General features: G+C 46.7%; 1 protein-coding gene across 5 annotated transcripts in view; it reads right to left on the bottom strand.

The window, feature by feature from the left end:
- The window catches only part of LOC147902920 (uncharacterized), a 110,404-nt gene that overhangs the window by 54,670 nt on the left and 33,948 nt on the right, over positions 1-21,786 (bottom strand). The gene's annotated exons all lie outside the window — the stretch shown is intronic.

The raw sequence follows: 21,786 nt of genomic DNA, 5'->3' as shown, positions 1-21,786 counted from the left end.
TCGGATCATGCTCCTTTGTGGTTGAGAATCTCTCTTCATGAAATGCCTGATGATCGGCTTTCACAAAGAAAGCTACTCATTGTGAATAATAGCTATTTGGAGCATGATGCATACAAGGCCATGGTTTATGAAGCTGAAGCTGTTCACCCCCTATCGCAACAGTCTCGCTTTGGCATTGACTATGCTTGGGAAGCTTTCATTGCTAGGATGCAAGCAGTTATTCAACTATGGCAAAATTACATGAAGACCTTGAGAGAGAATGTTGCTCATGCTAAAGTTACATGCCAATCTTTGACTGAGCTGAGTCATGTTAGAAATCTTTCTATGGAAGAAGATCAGATTTAATGCCCGTCTCCAATGCAATGACAATAGAAAAATCTAAATGGGAGACACGAGCACGACAGAGGGCTTTTTCGGAGAAAGGATGTTCATCCAAAGCCTTTTTAAAAGGCTTACACTTTAAGAGGCACTCTCAAAGTATTTGCAGGGCTCTTTTCTCTGATGCTGTTTGGACTTCTTCTCGAGCACAGCTTGCTTCAGCTTGTGTTCATCATTTTTCTGCTCAATTTGGGAAAGCGGATTCTCCATCACACGAGGTTATTTCAGCAAGGCAGAAATTATTACAGCATGCCACTCTCATTGTCTCACCAACACACGCTTTGGACATGGAAACTCCTTTCACTGAAAGAGAGTTAAGTGATGCTGTTAAATCATGTGGTAGATGGAAATTCCCTGGCTGGGATGGTCTCACAGTTGAATTCTTCTTAGCATATTGGGATCTCCTCAAGTCTCCTTTGCTGCAAATGATAAATAGTGCTTGGCAAAATCAATACATGCTGGATTCTTGGAAGAAAGGTCTTGTAAAGCTTCTGCTTAAGAAGCCAATTTGTGAATCTTTGACTAATTGGAGGCCTATCACTCTGATACCTGTCATTATAAGATCGTCACCAAAATGCTGGTTGATTGAATCAAAGAATATTTGCATGATGGCCTTCATCCAGTGCAATATGGCTTCAGGATTGGACTCTCTCGTCCATTCGTCCTTTGAAGCTATCTCATATTACATTATCATCTTTATATCAGATAGAGCTAATCAGATTTGGAGTTTGCATCCTCCAGTCAAATGGTGGTGGAAAAGATTGAAACACATTTGGTACTACAAGGTATAAAGAAAGTTCTTGGAGATGAATGGCACGATGCCACTCAGGATGTTGAACTGCCTCCTGCCAAGTGGCAGGTTCAGAATGTATGATATAGGCTGTGGTAAAAATGGAGGCAGTGGTAGTGGAAGAAGCTGTCCGGGTAGAGCATCGAGGACCGGGAGGAGGAAGTTCTAAGGGAACAATCCCGGAATCCTTCATAGTTTGTCGATACTAGCGTGGCAGCGGGTCGTGAGAAGAGGATCGAGGAACGGGAGAAGCAATGGGTGGAGAGAAAGAAGTTTCGGGGGGAGAGAAAGAAGTTTCGAGGGGAGAGAAAGAGGTTTCGGAGGGAACGGGAGTAGGTGCGTCATCAGCAGGGAGAATAGAGGAATTTTTTAGAACATCGAAGACCACATCACGGCGAACCAAAACTTTGTTTGTGCGAGGATCAAATAAGCGATAAGCTTTGGCTTCCGCTGAGTAGCCAACGAGAAGTAGAAGTTCGGCATGAGGTTCTAGTTTACCGCGAGTATCATTGGGAGTACGAGTGTACGTGCAGCATCCAAAGATGCGGATATGAGAAATAGAGGGTCGGTAGCCATAGAAGGCCTCAAAAGGCGTCATGTTCGGGATGGGCTGAGTAGGGCAACAATTAAGGAGATAGACAGAAGTATTCACAGCTTTTGGCCAGAGACGTTTAGGCAACTCGGCCGCAAAAAGCATGGAACGTGCCATGTTCATGACTGTGCGCTATCTCCATTCGACACAAGCATTTTGGGAGGGCGAATTGGGAGATGTAAGATGGCGTTGGATACCATGCTCGTGAAGGAAGTGAGTGAATTCATGGGAAATGAATTCACCACCATTATCACTATGAGCAATCCCAATAGGCTTCCCCGTTTGATTCATGACCAATCGAGCCCAAGTAGCAAAGAAGGAAAAAGTGTCAGATTTCTCTTTCATGAAGAACACCCATTGATATCGAGAGTAATCATCCACAATTAAGAAGAAATATTGTGAGCCATTCAATGATGGAACAGGAGATTTGCCACTAATATCGAGGTGGATTAAACGCAATCTCTCACTGGCTCGAGAAGTGGAATGAGAAGGAATAGGAGTTCGGCTTTGTTTGCCTAATTGGCATGGACGGCAAATATCTTTGACTCGCGATAATTTAGGTAGGCCATCAACCAGATGATCTCGAGATATTTCATATAAAGAGTCATAGGACAAATGTCCCAGACGATAATGCCACAATCGTTCTGTGTTAGTTGGATCTTTCAGGGAAGCAAGACCATGAAGCCGATGAAACTCAAAGCCGGTATTGGAGGGAGTCTCAAGAAATTGTGTTATGAGGTACAGACCATGAGGTTGGGCTTCGCCCCGAGCTAAAAGGAGTCCCGATGTCTCATCTATGATTTCGACATGCATCTTTGTAAATAGCACCGCACGGCCAAGAAGGCAAAGTTGATGGACGGAAAGAAGATTGACCCCTAATTGGGGGACATAAAACACTTGGATCCAACTGAGCAAGATTGAGGCCTTTGTCGGTATCAAATGTGATTGAACCAACGCCACGAATAGGAGCGACAGAGTTATTGCCACAACGGACTCCCCCTGTTGCCAGTTGGCAAGAAATGAAGAGATCATGATGAGGGGTCATATGATGAGTGGCTCCACTATCCACAATCCAAGGGGCTTTAGGGCCACATGGAAGAGTATGAAATGCTGATCCAGATATGGATGGGAAGGAGACAAGCTCGATGATATGGATCAAGGCTTGAGAAGTGAAGTCTATAGAATCTCCAGTGGACCAGTCAGACAGGCCTTCGGGAGTGATGAAAGGAGGGGATGGGGTGAAATGATTAGTGACATGGCCCTGTGGTCTCCAAAGGCCAGCGTTAGGTGGAGGAGGACCACTCCTAGGGTGCCAACGAGGTGGCAGAGGAGTCGTGGTGGGGGGCTGTGGGAGAATGCCTTTGGCTTTAAAGCGACATTTGTCATCAACATGCCCAACTTTCTGGCAATGTTGACAAAACCGATTCTTTTTGGGAAGGTTGTGCCAGGCGGGTTTAATACCAGAGGAGTTATTGGAGCCAGGAGTGGGAGAGGGCTTCCTGGAGCTGAGTTGATCTTTTTGAATCCCGGAGAGAAGAGCCCCCTCTGAAGCAGGAACACTATGTTTTTGGTGGACCTAAGAGTAGAGACGAGCATAACGCAAGAGTTGACATTCGAACTCATAAAAAGTAGGAAGGGAGGGTTGAGAAATGATTTGCTGCATAAAACTAAAATACTTGGGCGGGAGTTTGTTCAAAAAGAAAGTAACTTGGTCATCCTCGGATTTGGGAGGACCAGTTGTGGCAAATTCAGCAATTAACCGCCGGTAGTCTGCCAGTTTGACCTTGAGATCATCGTCAGCAGTGATCTGAAATTGCTGGAGATCGTGGTCAAGATTGATGCGACGAGTACGATCTCGGGCTGCATAGCGGTCAGTGAGATGTGCCCATCGCTCAGAGGCAAGGTCAAAATGCTGTAATTGAGAGTGAAATTCAGGCAAAAGACCTTGCATGATTTCGACAATGGCAGTGGCATTACGATGTCGCCACGAGCAAACTACCTGATAAGGATAAACATGAGGATCGGGTTGCGGTTCAGTACCTTGAACGAGTTCCCATAGGTCTTGAGAATCAAGCACATGGTGCATGATATTTGACCATGTGGTATAATTAGACCCGTTAAAACGAGTCATATCAATAAAAGCATGTTTGGCTGTTGCAGAGAGAGGGTGAGAGGGGAAAGGGAATGATAGGGAGAAGCAACCAGTGGATGCATGAGAGGACTCAGAACAGGAGCGGAGTGAGAAGGAGGGAGAGGCGGCACCACCGGAGGAACAAAAGAATTCAAAGAAGGCCCATAGGGGGAGGGATAAACATGAGAGGCGGGATACGACATGAGAGGGGGAAAAGGGGCAGCGGGAGAGATAGAGGGAAATAAACTATAGGAGCCCAGTGGCATGAGAGAAGATGGAGGATGAGAAGCCACTGGAGGAAAGATGGCAGCGGAAGATATGAGAGGGATGGGAGGGAAGGAAGAATGAGAACCGAAAGCAAACTCATTGTCTGACGCATTTCTCCTTTCTCGTCTATGAGTGTTCACATGCATGTATGGATCTGTGTCCTCGTGATTACTCGTTCCTATGCCTTGCATAACAGATGGAGTTGCACCAAGGGAATAGGGCAACATACCTTGCACTGATTCTTGTGGGATAGGCATTGTCAAATAACCCATTGTCCTCATGCCGGCCTATCCTCTTTCGTCAGGGTATACTTGGTATACTTGTTCTTCGTCGGCACCGAACTTGAGATGTTGCTCAGCTTCTTCCGAGTTGAATAGAGGTATTGGAGGAAAACGTGGAGAAGAAGAAGCACGAGGTGTGCGGGTACCTGCTTCAAGTTCCTTCCATTTCTGAAATTCAGCAAATTCTTTAAAGAGTTTGGAGAGGTATTCATCACCTTCGATCCTTGCAGACTCTCTCTCGACATATGACGAGGGTGGTGGTTGAATAGAGGTCGATTCGGGCTGAGATCGCTTCGGGGAAGAAGGAGAAGACATCTTCAATTGATGATCTATCTTCCAAGCTTTCCAGGTCAAGGCTCAGGTGTCGATAGGCACACCTTGCTCTGATACCATATAAAGAAAGTTCTTGGAGACAAATAAAACAACACTGAAGACTAATAATAGCTGAAGAAGAAATATTCATCACCAAAGGAACTCAATACAAGATAAGAAATATCTGAGAAAGAAACTGTGGAGGGAGCAAACAGCAGTCCTCCAGAACAGCCAACTGAAGTGGGATCTGCACTAGCTCCACTAGCTGGAACTGAACCAAATCTGGGTCAGTAACCTATTGCTAGAAGAGCAAAGGTTTGCTGCAGATCTGGAGAAAATAATACAGTAGAGATATAAGACGATGCTGATCTGGAGTAGCAATAGGAGAGGATGATGGAGCTGAAGCAGAGGAGGCAGAGATGCTGAAGCTGAGGCAGAGGAGGCAGAGATGTTGAAGCGGAAGCACGGGTGGAGGCAGAGGATGCTGGAGAGGATGCAGGAGTGGAGACAAAGGAAGCAGAGGCAGCAGCAATACTGGAGCGCAGGCCTGTTCCAGAAAAGGTGAGTTAAGTAGCCAGGGGGCTACAGCCTTTTATCGGCCTGACCTATCTGGTCGGCCAGATCTGGTCGGTTAGGTCGGCCAGTTCTGGCCTTTTTTGCCATTTATTTGGCCCTGACCTTGGTGTTTGGAGTTTGCCAGTTTTGGCCTTCCTGACCAGTTGTTTGGCCCTGGCCTCTGCATTTGGAGATTGCCTGTCTTAACACAAGGTCCCTCTTCGACAACAGGATTTTTATGACATGTTCTATTGGGGGTTCTTCCGTCTAGACAGTTTTTATCATGCACACGTTATGCTCCGGCTATTTGTCGTTGATGTTTGGCTCCGATGGAGTTTGTGTCTCATATTTTTTGGCACCGCCCCAAGACACGTGACTTCTTGGGCATCCTTCGGCAGAGATTGCGACAGAGATTTCCTCGGGCTTCTTTCGGGAAGCTTTTCTGGCTTTTTGGGATATATCCTCGATGGCTGGATTTTGAGTTGTTCTTTACCTCGGTTCACTACTAGACTCTCTGAAAGATAGAAACCACACAGTCTTTGATGATCCTATGTTTTCTCCTTTTGTTTTCTTTCGTCGTTCTTTGCAGCAATCACTCTTTGATTGTCTGCAAACTCACTACATAGACTACGATGTATATTTGTCCTACACGGAGATTTTCTATTGATGTACTTTTTTCAGCTTCCCAGTTTTGGGATGGCTACCTTGTCATATAAAGCATTCAAAGTTTTCACCCCAAAAAAAATGTGTGCGCGCGCGTGTGCGTGTGCGTGTGCATGTGCATGTGTGTGTGGTTATTGGCAGCCAACTCAGTGGGATTTCTGCTTTTTGCGATTCACCCACGTAGATGGGGGGTTTGAGTTGTTCTGCTCTTGGGTTCATTACTAGGCACTCTGGACTCTATGGAAGGATAGAAATCATAGAGTCTTTGGTGATCCTGTTGGAATGGTCACCTCCCCATCTATAAGCCCCCATATGAGGAGAGCATGGGGGGGATGAACAGGGTTAGAGAGACTGACACATGAGCAGCAGCATGGCTGCCATGAGGGCAAAAGAAAAGAGAGAGGGAGGGGGCTGCCACATGGGCAGCACGTCACACAAAGAGAGGAGAGTACCTAGCAGAAGGAAGCTTGCCTCGAGGAAGGGTAGATCTGACAGAGAATGGTTAGGGGTGTTGGGGTAAAGGCACATTGCCAACCCTTAGTTAAAGAATTAAAGATAGGACACCTATGACTGTCTTAAGACAGTCATAGGGTAAACCTAATCCTAATAAAACATAAGTGAGTTTGTGGTGTGGCTCACTCATCACTTCACACCCACACTAGTGTCTCTCTCTCTCACTCTCACTCTCTTGCTCCCTTCCTCCACTCTTCCCCCTCGCAACTGGTATCAGAGCCATCGAGCTTTCTCCCCCTCTACCTCATCCTCATCCATACCGTACGGACGTACGGACAGTTCCGTACTGCCGTACGTCGTCCGTACGACTGTACGGACCAGGGCACAGAGCCGTACGACGGCGCGTTTTGAAGGGGATACGGTGGTCGCGGGTGTGTGCATCGCAGGCGGCGCAGTTTGTCGCGGGCGATTTCGTACGGCAGCTGCAAGGCGTGGTCGCGGGCGCATTTCGGCGCATTTCGTCCAACAGCTGCACCTTTTGCAGGTCTTTGACGAGGGCGTGGGCGTCGCCAGCCTGCTGCAATACAGCAGCATAGCTGCTGTGTTTTACAGCAGTTCTTACATCAGCTGTACGGACTGTCCGTACAGTCGTACGGACAGCCGTACACAGGTACGGACGACAGTCCTTCACAGCCAGGTACGGACGACAGTCCGTCTGCAGGTACACTGGGTTGGCGTCGAACCAGCAGGGTACAGAAACAGCAGGACTTGGTTGTTTATGCTGCAAAGTCTCATTTTTTTTTTGGGGAAGCGTGCTGCAAGAAGGACAGAAGTACAGCAGGAGTTTCTATGCATTTACTGAGTGAAATTCTCAGTTTTGGGTGATCTTATCAAAGGGCTTTTGCCTGGATGTGTTTGCAGTATATGCCTTGAGGCAGTGTGTAGCCAGGGAGCACACATTTGCTTTATTTCCGCAGTGCATTTGGTGACATTTGTTGCAGGTCACATTCTTTGTACGCACTTTGAAAATCTCAGTTGAGCCACGCTTGGTCAGGGCGCATCGAGTTTACTCGGTCCCTAACTGCCCATCGTTGACAGTGCTCAAAAGATTTTCTTCTTGGTGTCTGTACGTTGTGAGTTGTGTTGTTACTGAGTACACAGGGGCAGCCTATGCATTACACATTGTCAGGTACAAGTGTCAGAGAGATTTCATATTGCATGCTACCTCAGTGTTGAGGTGTTCTCCACTTGATTCAGGTGTCAGATCAAGGGGCTTTTGCCCAGACTTTGTTTGATAGCACTTGGGTTACCAACAGAGATCTTCAGATGCATTTTCTCCCCTTGGTATAAGGGTGATTGCTTGGGATTTATCCCATTTACTGTTGCAGGTTTTGTGACAGGCTGAAGGGTCATTTACTGTTTTTGGGGTGTTTGTCAAGTGGTTTCTGCAATTTGAGTCAGTGACATACCTCATCTGAGGTGGGAGAAGTGATCAGTACAGTCAGTACAGCAGTGTTTACAGCAGTGTTGGTGGTTTTGTCAGATAATTATGCACTGTTAAGCTCTTGTTGAGCAGCAGCAGCAGTCTGAAATTACTGTTTTTATGCCTCTTTGAGCTCAGAACAGTTTGTCAGAAGGTACAGTATTTGCAGGGACATTTACTGTTTTGCTGCAGATTTTACTGACAGTAAAAACAGCACCTTTGAGAGTGCTTCTGGCTCTTGAATAGAGCAGGCTTTTCTGAGAAATCAGAACTTTTATTCAGCCTTTTTTTTTTTACTTCCAGGGAGTCAGGTACTTTCCTCATCTGATATGGCATCAGGAGGAGGTGATTCTTCAATTCTGAACATAAAGAAACTGGAAGGAGCACATAACTATGCATTATGGGCAGAACAGTGTTTGAATGTCCTTCTGTTAAAGAAGATTGCCAAGCCCATAAGGGTAAAGGGTGTCAAGCCATCTGATATGGCAGCTGATGACTGGGAAGAGCTTGATTTGTCCGCGAGGGCAGCTATCATGCTTACTATTTCAGACACTCTTGTGTTCAATGTACAGGCTGAAAAAACCTCTTATGGTCTATGGCAAAGACTAGAAGAATTATATGCCCAAAAGAGCTCAGCCAGTAAGGTTTATTGGCTGAAGAAGCTGGTTGATCTTCGCATGAAGGAAGGTACAGCTATGACCTCACACTTGAGTGAGTTCAATGCTATCTTTACACAGCTGATTGCACAGGGGTTGAACCTTGATGAGGAGTTCAAGGCTACTTTCTTGTTGTGTACTCTTCCTGAGAGTTGGGACACTTTCAAGACCACCCTGTCAAACTCAAATGCCACTCTTATTTATGCTGATGTAGAGAGCTCTCTTCTTATGGAGGAGATGAGCAGGAAGAATAATGCGGGCAGCAAGTCTTCAAGTGCTTTGCAGGTACAGGACAGAGGCAGGACTCAGCAGAAGGGGAGATCTGCTAGTAAGTCCAAATCCCGTAGTCAGTCCCGTGGGAAAAAGGACATTGAATGCTTTTATTGTGGCAAGAAGGGACATGTGAAGTCGAAGTGCTTCAAGTTCATACGGGATCAGAAAGCCAAGAAGGATGAAACAAAGGATGCAGGAAATGCAAGCAAAGGCAAAGGCAAGGCCAAGGCAGATGACTTGGATGCAGTGAATGTTGCAGCAGAGGACAGTGACAGTGACATACATGATGTTTTATGCTCTTCTGCTGTAATAGCACATGCTTTGGTTATTGATGGCCATGACATGCACACCTGGCTCTTGGATTCAGGTGCTGCTTTTCATGTTACACCTCATAGGGAGTGGTTTACTTCCTACACAGGTACTCATGGAGTTGTTCATCTTGGGAACAACTATGCATGTCAGATTGCAGGGATTGGCAGTATACAGATAGTATTTCCTGATGGACAGTCATTTATGCTTGATGGTGTTCGCCATGTGCCGCAAATCAAGAAAAATCTGATTAGCACTGGCTTATTAGATGACAGTGGTTACCACACCACATTTGGGGATTCCAAATGGGTGATTACTGATGGCCAGACTGTAGTGGCTGAGGGTTTTAAGAGAGATACCTTGTAATGTTTCCAGTGTGGGTAATCATGTTGTTGCCATAACCGAGCTGCCAAAGGTTTCATTGTGGCATAGCCGGTTGGGACACATGTCTGTTAAAGGAATGCAAGAACTGTCACGTTTGGGTTATCTGCCGCTTCTCTCTTTTTCAGATTTGCCTACTTGTGATCATTGTATTTTTGGCAAGCATTCTGTGACTCCTCATAAGAGGAGATCTCCCCAGAATAGAGCACCACTTGATCTAGTGCACACTGATTTGTGTGAGATGCCACAGTTATCACTAGGGGGTGCCAAATATTTTATTACTTTCATTGATGATGCCACACGTAAGGTGTGGGTCTATTGCTTGAAGCATAAGGGAGATGCCCTAGATGCTTTCAAGAGGTTTGTCGCTCAGGTTGAAAATCGGACAGGTCGTAGGCTGAAATGCCTCAGATCCGATAATGGGGGTGAGTATGTGTCACATGCTTTTGTGCAGTTTTGCCAAGCTAAGGGCATCAAACAGGAACTCACAGCCCCTCATAATGCATCTCAAAATGGTGCAAGTGAGCGGATGAATCGAACTATTCAGGAGAAGGTTCGATGTATGTTGTCTTATGCTGCATTACCCCATGGCTTTTGGGCAGAAGCCGTGCAAACAGCAGTTCACATTATTAACAGGTCACCAAATAAGGCTTTGGAGTTGAAAGTGCCAGAGGAGGTGTGGTCTGGCAAGCCACCCTCATATAAGCACTTACGGGTATTTGGCTGCGAGTGCTTTGCTCATGTACGCAAAGATCTCCGCACCAAACTGGATCCAAAGTCTATCAGATGCATCTTTATGGGATATGGTGACGAAGGTGAAATGGGGTACAGGTTATGGGATCCCGTTAAACGGAAGATTATACGCAGCAATGATGTCATCTTTAAAGAAGATAGTGTACACAAGGAATCCGTGCAACCTGTGGAATACAGGAGGGTTATTTATGATGATGTTGGACAGCAAAGAATGCCCATTTATATGCAGCAGCAGCCTGCTGCAGATCACCCTGTTCTAGAGGGTATACAGGCTGAAAATCAGCCAGACAATTTTGCCAATGATGCACCACTGGATGTGCCAACAGATGGGGCTGTAGAACAGCCAGATATGGTGGTACAGCCACCCGTCATGCATGAAGAACAGGCTGGACAGCAGCCTAATCCGGAACATTTTGTGAGGAGGAGCACCCGTGCACAACGGCCTCCTGCCAGGTTTGTTCCAGGAGCCAATAATGTGGCTGATTTTATTATGCTGACAGATTGTGGTGAGCCTTCCAGCTTCAAGGAAGCTATGGGAAGAACAGAGAAAAAGAAGTGGGAGAAAGCCATGCAGTCAGAAATGGACTCCCTACTTCAGAATGATACATGGGACTTGGTGCAGTTACCTGCAGGCAGAAAGGTTTTGCCATGCAAGTGGGTTTACAAAGTCAAAGTGGATTCAAATGCTTTACCTCGGTATAAGGCCAGATTGGTTGCCAAGGGATTTAAGCAGGAGAAGGGCATTGACTTTGATGAAATTTTTTCACCTGTAGTCAAGATGACTACTTTGAGAGCAGTGTTAGCTCTTGTTGCTCATGATGACATGGATTTATGTCAGATGGATGTGAAGACAGCTTTTCTTCACGGAGATCTTCATGATGAAATCTATATGAGTCAGCCAGAGGGATATGCTGTTAAAGGGAAAGAACAGCTTGTGTGTAAGCTCAAGAGGAGCTTGTATGGACTCAAGCAGGCACCAAGAGAATGGTACAAAAAGTTTGATGCCTTCATGCAGTCCCAAGGGTATCATCGGTGTGAAACCGATCATTGCTTGTACACCAAACGGGCAAAGGATGGCAGTTTGATGCTACTCATTCTATATGTGGATGACATGCTTATTGCCAGTAAATCTCAGCATGAGATTAGTGCTTTGAAGAAACAACTGCATAAGTCTTTTGACATGAAAGACTTGGGTGATGCAAATCATATTCTTGGCATGCGTATTACTCGTGACAGGTCCAAGGGACTTATGTTTCTGTCACAGAAAGAGTATATTGACAGAGTACTGCAGAGGTTTAAAATGGAGGGGGGGAAGTCCATTAGTACCCCGTTGCCTCCACATTTAAAACTCAGCAGTAAGGACAGCCCGAGATCAGATGATGATAAGGCTGAAATGGCCAAGGTTCCGTATGCATCTGCAGTTGGATCTTTGATGTATGCCATGGTTGCCACTCGTCCGGATATTGCTTTTGCGGTGGGAGTCATCAGCAGGTATATGGCAAATCCAGGCAAGCGGCATTGGGAAGCAGTGAAAGGTGTCTTGAGGTATCTCAAAGGTACCAAAGACTTGTGCATATGCTATGGTAGGCAGGATGCATTGGTGCATGGTTTTACAGATTCAGACTATGCAGGGAATGCAGATAACCGGAAGTCTACTACCGGTTATATTTTCACATTTGCAGGAGGTGCTATATCATGGGTGTCTCGGTTGCAGAAATGCGTTGCACTGTCAACCACAGAAGCTGAATATGTTGCAGCCACTGAGGCTTGCAAGGAAGCAATATGGCTTACTCGGCTGGTGGGAGATTTGGGCATTACAGGAGATATGCCAGTTTTGCATTGTGATAGTCAGAGTGCTATCATGTTGGCAAAGAATCCGGTCTTTCATCAGAAGACCAAGCACATAGAAGTGAAATATCATTTCATCAGGGAGGTACTGGAAGACAAGCGTCTTGAGCTTGTGAAAGTACATACTGATGATAATCCTGCAGATTTGCTCACTAAGAGCTTGCCTACAGAGCGGTTTGCACATTGCCGCCACATCATGGGATTAGGATGAGACCATTCTTACTTTATGGTCTTGTATACAGTAACTGTATATTGCTGTAATTTTTATTCTTTTCTCCCCTTTAGGCACATTGGCCTTTAGGTGGGAGGTTGTTGGGGTAAAGGCACATTGCCAACCCTTAGTTAAAGAATTAAAGATAGGACACCTATGACTGTCTTAAGACAGTCATAGGGTAAACCTAATCCTAATAAAACATAAGTGAGTTTGTGGTGTGGCTCACTCATCACTTCACACCCACACTAGTGTCTCTCTCTCTCACTCTCACTCTCTTGCTCCCTTCCTCCACTCTTCCCCCTCGCAAGGGGATTGTCAAGGACAGAGCAGAGCAGATCAGCGCAGCATCTCCAGCCTAGAACAAAGGCACGATGATGTCAGCAATGGTACCGACCTGTATGGGTACACACAGCAGGTGTACGGGCAGGACATGGTGCCGGCAAAGGGCAGCAGCATGGCGGGGGTCTGTGGGCAGGTGTACAGCCTGCAATAAGGTCTCCAGCAGCAGCAAAGGGCAGCCTAGCAGCAGCCCAAAAGGGCCTGGCTAGGGCCCTTATATAGGGCTGGTTGAGCCAGCCAACCAGTCCGACCAGCAGCGGCTGGCCAGCCAACCAAGTCGGCCAGAGGGGGATCATCTGGAGCAGCCCTCTGACAGCAGACAGAAGCAACAAGAAGGCTAGCCTTGGGCCTATCCACAGGAGGTGAAGGTGACTCTGAAGGAGCTGCAGACTGAGCTTGAGTGGCAGCCCACCTGGGCTGGTTTCCAGACAACAAGGTGGAGAAGATCTTTGGACGGAAAGTCTACTTACGCTTGAGATGAAGCACGCAGGCTCGAGTCTAGAGATAGCCTGCAGATAGGAGAAGGACCTTGTGGTAAGATCAGAGGACCACACCATTGGTGGGACTCTAGATCTATCTCTTTTGTATTGTGTCCGTAGCTTTGGACAGAAATATATTATTTTTGGTGGTTTCCCTATCTGGTTGGTTCATTGTCTATTGATGAGTTTGCACATCTATTCTATGCACATAAGTTTAAGAAGTTCATGATTCCACAACCCACACCACCCTGTGTCAGTGCCTGGGCTATTCTATCAGTCTTCCGCTGTGCATACCCTCTGTAATATGGTATCAGAGCCCAAGTAGGAGGCTCACAGGTGTGGGAGCCTAAAGGCAGGGACCTTGCTGAAGGACGACCCTGATTCATAAGCTCTTGGGAATCAACTTCCACGACTGGATGGTAGTGCCCTTGCGAGAGGGAGGGTGACTCATTAGTCAGGTGCGTACGGAGTTCTAGTCTACTAAAGGTTGAGTTTGATCGACTTTGCTGTGTGGTTTAGCAGCAGAGATGTCGACCTCTTCAACCCCTGCCCTCCCTTCCTCCTCCCCTAGATTTCTTTCTTTCACTATCCCTAACTTTGGAGAGTCTGGAAAATTGGATGGGTCAAATTACCCGATCTGGAAGGTGAAGATCCGGAGTCATTTAGTGGCTCGGAAGTTGTGGAAATTGACAACAAGAGTGGAGGTGCAATCGAAGGACATGGTGGACAAACAGGAGAATATACTCATGGCAGTAGCGGAGAAGAGCTCGAAGCTTGGGAAGACAGAGATGCCCATGCCCTGGCATTGATCATAGGGACAACCATGGACTCTGTGCTTCCTCACATCTAGATGGCCGAGACGTCAATAGAGGCGTGGGTCACTCTGAAGAATCTGTACGAGACAGAGAACACATCTCGGATCTTGCTTCTTCAGCATCAGCTCTACAACCTAGATATGGATGAGGGAGATTCAGTACATGACCACTTAAGGTAGTGAGGGATCAACTAGCATCAGTTGGTCAGAAGGTGGACTCGTGCCATTTGGCCTTGATGGTATTGAGGAGGCTACCTCAGAGTTTCAAAAGCTTTGTTACGACCGTGACAGCAGGACAGAGGACCAAACCTCTAACTTTTGAGGAGTTGGGTCCGTTATTGCCACAAGAAGAAGTTAAGGAGAAGCTCTACAACAACGACAAAGATGACAAGGTGTTACTGGCAAACGATTACGCTAAAGGAAAGGGCAAGCCTAATGCTGGCAAGTCCAAGAAAGACGACTCTGATGACAAGGACACTTCCAAGAGGAAGTAGAAGAAGTGCTTCTATTGTGACACGCTAGATTGCGAAGGACTGCAGATCTAAAAAACAAAAGGAAGGAGTCAGGCTCAGATTCAGAGGGTGACGGAAAGGCCAAAGCAAATGTGGTAATCAGATATGTTCACCTAGAAACCATAGTGAGGATGTCTAACATTGAGATGTGGGTCGACGAGGAGTCAAAGACCTTTGTGAAGGTGATGGACAGCATGGAGTGCTTGGCATCTTCCAGGTGCATGGCTGTTGACACTGACTAGGGTGGATTCCTTGGAGTGTCCTATGGTCTCATGTTCATATGGATGCTGTACTTCATAAGGGGACACTACAGGATTACACAGGCTATTGGTATGTGCCTCGATGAGGTGCATGGTTTGCTTTCAAATCAAGCACACAGGTAGTACGATGATCTGGTATGTACTAGATGTTCTTCATGTAAGCCTTTATGGCATGCTGTGGAGAGACTCTGCTCTTCATTTGTCTCGGATAATGCAAGATTGGAAGGAAATGGCCGCCTTCAAAGGCAAAAGGGGAAGTGTGGGTGCTTCTTCAAATCTCAAACACATATTGTTGGAAGGTGATGGACAAGGAGCACTGAAGCTAGAAGAGTAATTGCTTGAGAACTCAGTGAGAGTTTGTGGTCCAGGTTATCTCGAAATATTCAATAGTTGCGGACCTTGCCAAAGGAAGGACGGGTTGAAATAGACCCTCAAAGCATGGTGCTTGGAAGACTCCAGGTTGTTCACTCATTATGAGGGGGACAATTGGAAGACCGTGGCGGCTAGATTGCTCGAGTTCAAAGGCGGGAACGTGACTGAAGGAGGTGGTGCCAGGAGGTGCTACCAAAGATGGACTTGTGTACTAGGATGGTGTGCGGAAGTGGAACCATACTTGGTAGCAGGAGCCATTGGATGAAAAGCCAGGAAAAGATTTCGACATCCAAGTATTCTAGAGGACTATGACCCGAGAGTCATTGGAGCATCGTCATCGACGTGTTGGCATTAGGCCGAGATGTGTCAGTAAGAGGGGGTGTTGGAATGGTCACCTCCCCATCTGTAAGCCCCCATTTGAGGAGAGCATGGGGGGGGTGAACCTAGGGTTAGAGAGGCTGACACATGAGCAGCAGCATGGCTGCCATGTGGGCAAAAGAAAAGAGAGGGAGGGGGCTGCCACATGGGTAGCACCTCACACAAAGAGAGGAGAGTACCTGGCAAAAGGAAGCTTGCCTCGAGGGCAGAGAATGGCCAAGGGACTGTCAAGGACAAAGCAGAGCAGATCTACGTAGCATCTCCAGCCTGGAACAAAGGCGTGATGATGTCAGCAATAGTACAAGTACACACAACAGGTGTACGGGCAGGACATGGTGCCAGCAAAGGGAGACAGCATGGTGAAGCATGGCAGGGGTCTATGGGCAGGTGTACAACCTGCAATAGGGTCTCCAGCAGCAACAAAGAGCTAGCAGCAGCCCAAAAGGGCCTAGCTAAGGCCCTTATATGTTCGAATTATTATCATATTCTAGGCAGTGGCCAATGTATTGTAATAAGTAGGTTAGGGGCACTTTTCCTTCATTGAGGTTTTTCCCCCTAACCACAGTCCAATCCCTAACTACGGTTAGTAAATAGGATAGGGTTTTGTCACTTAGACAAAACCCCTAGAGTCTCTTTTGTACTCACTTCATTTCAGTCCACTATTCAGTACACTTACGTTTTGCTCACTCTCTCTCTTGCTCATCACTCTTGCTCTCCATTGTGCTCACATTTGGTATCAGAGCAGGACCAGCTCTTGGAATAGCTCTTCCTACCCAAGCTCTCAGCTTTCATAGCTTGTGTGCAAGCCCACAGCCCGCGCTCACGTCCGTACAACTTTGCACCATCTCTGTGTCCGTACATCCCCTGCGCCATTCGTTCGTACGATCTCCATCCCCAGCAGATCTACACCGCTGTACTACCGTACGGATTTCGTTGGTGGCCATACAGCCCACATTCCGTACATCCGTACAGCTGCGTCAGCTCGTCGTACTGTTGCAAGTCCGTACAGCTGCGCCGCACGTGCAAACTTTATTCCTACTACATCAGCACCGTACAGCCCCATACGGGTTCTGTACTCCATTCTACACAGTGCCCTTCCGTACATCTGCCATACAACTGATGTCAGCTGTTCGTACAGCCGTACTGTCTGTAGTGTATGGACTGTTGCTGTTCTTCAGATCACGGTGCCTTTACAGGGTACTCTAGAAAGGTGGTTGTTTGAAGAGCTTTCATTGCAGGTGAACATCAGAAGGAGATTTTTTGTCAGGCATTGGTGCAAAGAGCCATCGTTTGGCCTGCATTTTGGGAGCAAATTTGGGGCTTTTGCATTTGTTGCAGAGAATTGCACAAATTTGGGGCTTTTAGTTCATTTGCCTCTTTCAAGTGCAATTTCTTGCCGAAACTTGGGGCTTTTGGCATTCTGATGCAATTTGGCAGTTGAAAGACCATTTTGGAGCTTTGCAAGCAGTTTTGGACTCAAGTGTGAGTCAATTTGCAGACTTTTGCCACTTTTTGCAGATTTACTTTGCAGTTTTTTGGGCATTTGCAGAGCATTGTGGTGCATTTCAAGCCTCTGCTGATAGGCTGTGACAGTTTTTGTCACTGTAGGCAGATTTTCTTTGGCAGACTCTGGTTGTGCATTTTACATCCCATGAAAGGATTCTACTTGTTCAGTTTGCTGCGTTTTTTTAATTTTATCTGAAAAAAATGGCTCACAACAACCCCAATGAGCTGTTTGGAGTCCTCACACAGGAGGATAAGTTGGATGGCACCAACTACTCCTTGTGGAGTTTTATAATTTGCAGCAATTGGTTGGTAGACATCTTTGGGATTATGTCAATGGAGATGAAGCAAGGCCAGATTCTTTGGCTACACCTGTCACTCCTACAATTGGAGGCAGGGGTAGAGGTCCAAATGCAGCACAAGTAATTGGAGCAAAGAGCACTATGCCTTTTTATCTTGCATTTTAGATTTTTCAGTGGGTAGTTCAGATACTACAGCCACTATTGAGGATGATCCTTATGCTTTCTTGACTTGCAGTTATGATCCTTCAAAGGATGCATGCTCTCTCAGTGTCAATGAGACACTAAATACTTAGTATTTTGATAGTGGTGCTTCCAAGCACATCACTTCTAAGAAGAGCCTTTTTGCATCTCTACATCCTCCACCTTCTAAAAAGAAGGTGACTTGTGCAAATAATTCTTCTTATTCAGTGTGTGGAGTGGGGGACATCATCCTTACATCCACTGATGGCACAGATTTCAGAATTTCAGATGTTCTCTATGTGCCATGTATAAAGAAGAATTTGCTTTCAATGTCCTCTCTCAATAGAGGAGGATTTCAGGTTATATTCGATGATGCTAAGTGAGCAGTCAGAGACAAAGAGAATGACTATGCTTTGATGTTGTCTGGCACTTTGTATCGGGGTCTTTTTCAGCTTGATATATATGAGAAAAGATCCGATCTTGCACTTTCAGTGAGCACTCCTACTGCTGCGATGCAGAATGCTGAGTTATGGCATGCCAGGTATGGGCACATGAGCTATGGAAGCTTAATGACACTTTAGAAGCATGCTATCGTTGATGCCTTGCCTCCTTTGGAGTCACCTCCTCCTCATGCATGTGAGGGTTGCATCCTTGGCAAGATGCATAGATTTCCTTTTAAGAAGGATGGTGCAGTAAGAGCTACTCCAAAATTACAGCTCATACACAGTGATGTCTGCGGTTCCATGAGGACACCCACTTTTGGTGGTTATCTCTATTATGTTGCATTCATAGATGACTTCACCAATTACACTTGGGTCTATGGTCTTAAGGCAAAATCAAAAGTGTTTATGCATTTCAAACACTTTGTGGCTATGGTTGAGAATGAGACAAGACTCAAGGTGCAGACACTTTGCACAGATAGAGGAGGGGAGTATATGTCTCATGAGTTTGAGGCATTTTTGAAGGAGAAAGGCATCACACATCAGCTTACAAAGGCTTACACCTCAGCAAAATGGTAAAGCTGAGCGCAAGAATCACACTCTTATGGAGATGGATAGATTGCATGCTTACCAGTAAAAAGTTGCCTCACAGGTTTTGGCTCGAAGGCCTCATGTGTGCAAACTATGTTTTGAATCGCGCTCCCACAAAGGCTTTGAAGACAATCACTCCCTATGAGGCATGGCATGGGAGAAAGCCTTCAATGGATCACTTCAAAGTTTTTGGTTGTGTTGCATATGTCCACGTGCCTGTGGAGTTTCGACATAAGTTGTCAAATAAGGCACTTAAATGCATTTTTGTTGGGTATAGTGCACAAAGCAAAGACTATCGTCTCTACAATCCTGCTTTCTGCAAGATTTTTGTGAGTACAGATGTCATATTTTAGAGAATTCAGCACATACACATGCTGAACTTACTATTCCAGTTTCTTCAGATGATGTTTTTGAGGGGATGCTTCCTATAGCATTTGGTTCCCCTGAGGCTCATGCTGAAAATCAGAATTTACAGCAACCTCCTCTAGATCCACATGCCCCGATTCAGCCACAAGGTGTGGATGATGTTGTCAAGCAAGAGATTCAAGAGATACACGCAGCCAAAACAGTCCCGAATTGGTTGCTATAGACTCTCAGGGAGAGTAGGCTTGAGGCACCTTTTCCTAGCAGCACTCGTAGTGCAGTAAGGCACGCAGGACACAGTTATGCTGAAACACGTTTCAGAGCCCAGCTAGGCCTGAAACGCCGTTTTAGAGAAGCCCCGTTTCTTGAAACGCGTTTCAGGGTCTGAAACGTTTCAGGACCTTGAAACGGTTGGCTGAAACATTTCAGCCAGTCTGAAACGCATTTCAGATCCCTGAAACGAGCCGTTTCAGCCAACACAGGCTGCTAGGCCTCCAAAATGACGCGAAATCCGCCGCCAGCCCCGTTTTTTGTCTTTTTGTTTTCGATTTTGGCCTCCTTCCACTCCTTCAGCCTCGTACTCTCTCCATCCTCAAGGTTTTCCAGCCCTCCTTGAGCCCCATTCACTCCTTTCCTCTCCTTTCTCTCTTGCAAGCTGCTTCAGCCCTCCATCATCATCTACTCCCCTCCAACCCCCTCCTTCAGCCCCCTCTTTCAGCCTTTTGTTCCCTCCTCTTTCAGGCCCCACTTTCAAGTTTCAGCCCTCTCTTTCAACCCTTGGCTCTCTTGCAAGCTGTAGGTTGTAGCATTCTAAATGTCTGTGTTCTCATCTCAAAACCCCTTTTTCTAAAACCCCCCCCCTTGCTGACGTGGCGTTTCCCCGTTTCAACCCTTCCAAAAATCCCGAAACGTTTCCGTTTCCGTTTCCGTTTCCATTTCCGTTTCCATTCCCCGTTTCGGTTTCCCCTAACTGTGACGCAGGGGGGGCTCTTTCAGTTGAGACAGCTTATACAGGTACTCTTCTTGATGAAGAAGAACCTGCCTCTTTTGAAGAAGCAAAGGATAAAATGCATTGGATGCATGCCATGCACAATGAAATGCAATCCATTGAGAAAAATCAGACTTGGGATGTTGTGTATTTGCCACCAGGTGAGCATGCCATTGGTACCAGTGGGTTTTCAAAATGAAAAGGAAGCCAAATGGGTCCACTGACAGGTACAAGACAAGGCTGGTTGCCAAAGGCTATGCATAGAAGAAGGGCATAAATTATGAGGAGACTTTTGCTCCTACATCCCGGATGACCACCATAAGATCAGTTATTGCCATTGCTGCACATTTTGTTTGGAATGTCCATCAGTTGGACATAAAAACAGTTTTCCTTAATGGGGACTTGCAAGAAGAGATTTATGTCAAACAACTTTCTGGCAATGCACTTCAGGTTTGCAAGCTAAACAAAGCCTTATATGGGCTGAGACAAGCTCCACATGCATGGTATGCCACCAAGCTCCAGCAAAGAAGCTCTTGCGCCACCCATAAGACAAACGCCTGTAGGATTGGCGCTCCCACAACCACGCTGTTGGGAAGAAGACGGCAGCTACTAGTCACCATCAGCTCCACCTGAATCAAGCTTCACCAAATCAAAGTCAGCTCCAGATCGTTATACCCTTGGAATGCCAGCCGAATTAACTCCAAGCAGCCAGTCACGAGCTAGTGGTGCTACTCCAAACGCCACACCACACCATGAGACGCCATCCGTTCAACGCACCCAGCCCAACCCCGTTCCGTCAGTTGCTTGCTCTAATCACTCACCGCTACAGCATGATCACACAGTCTTGGCCCTCGATCACCGTCAAGCCAATCGATCTTGGGACAGCTCTTTACTTGTGAGCGCCGGCGTCAGTTTGGTGAAGCTATGCCAACGACAAAGATTCACTTCCAGCACAGATTCAGGATCGGTGTACTACTTGCTTGTTGCAAGGGAAGAGAAGCAGGTGCCAAGAGCGATGCTCTGATACCAATGTAGAAAAGGGGGTAGGGGCAGATTTGGAGAAGGGGGATAGACTAGTAGAAGGGGAGAGAGATAGGGGGAGAAGGGAGGAGAAGGGGTAGGAGAGAAGGATGAGGTAGGAAAGAGAGGGGGAGATTGAGAGGGGGTAGGGAAGAGAGAGAGAGTGAGTGAGCGTAGTCAGGAAGATACAGCAATGTGCCGATAAATTTGGAGCAGATGATGCAGTGGCCCTTGAAGGTAGGCATAGAACTTGTCATGTCCTTGGTACACCGCACATGGATATGAACTACTCTCCTTCCACGATCCCCTTGAAGTCGCAAAAGTCCGAGGTTGTAGTGTAGGCTCCCACTCATAGCCAAGCTTTGTTCTCTCTCTTCTCATTGCCATGAATTGGACCATAGTAAGTTGGAATGTGCATGACCTCCACAACCATGTACAACACTAGCCACAGCATCTGATACTTCGGTAGGAGCTACAGAGGGCTATGGTAGGACATTCAATGGACTTTCTTCTGATCTAGGAGTATGTTTCAGCTGTAGAAATCAGACGTCAGCACCATCAGCACCTCACAAGAGAAGGAGTCGTGACAGCTGCGATAGATGTAGCTGAAAGACAGAAGCAGATAGCTATGCACTCAGCAGGAGGGCCTGGAAAAGGCGGATTTGGAGCAGCAGACATGGCGGGGGATACCACATGTAAAGGCGCCTATAAGGCAGATGTCCAGCAGGGCCTGGCATAAGCACAACAGATGGCAAGGAAAGGGAGGGGCTGCAGTGCGCAGCACCCCACCCTTTATAGGGCCAAGAAGCTGGCTGTTCGGCCATAAGGCCCACCACAGAGCCCCAAAATAGGGGGCGTGGAAGGGGCCAGCCAGTCAACTGGCACACAAAGCAAGGGGGCTGGGCC

The sequence above is a fragment of the Dipteris shenzhenensis genome, chromosome 4 (assembly GCF_047967505.1).
Source record: "Dipteris shenzhenensis isolate YYH24624 ecotype China chromosome 4, Dip_SZ_1.0, whole genome shotgun sequence".
NCBI lineage: Eukaryota > Viridiplantae > Streptophyta > Polypodiopsida > Gleicheniales > Dipteridaceae > Dipteris > Dipteris shenzhenensis.
Note: the sequence above shows the minus strand (reverse complement) of the source record. Positions and strands in the feature narration are given on the sequence as shown.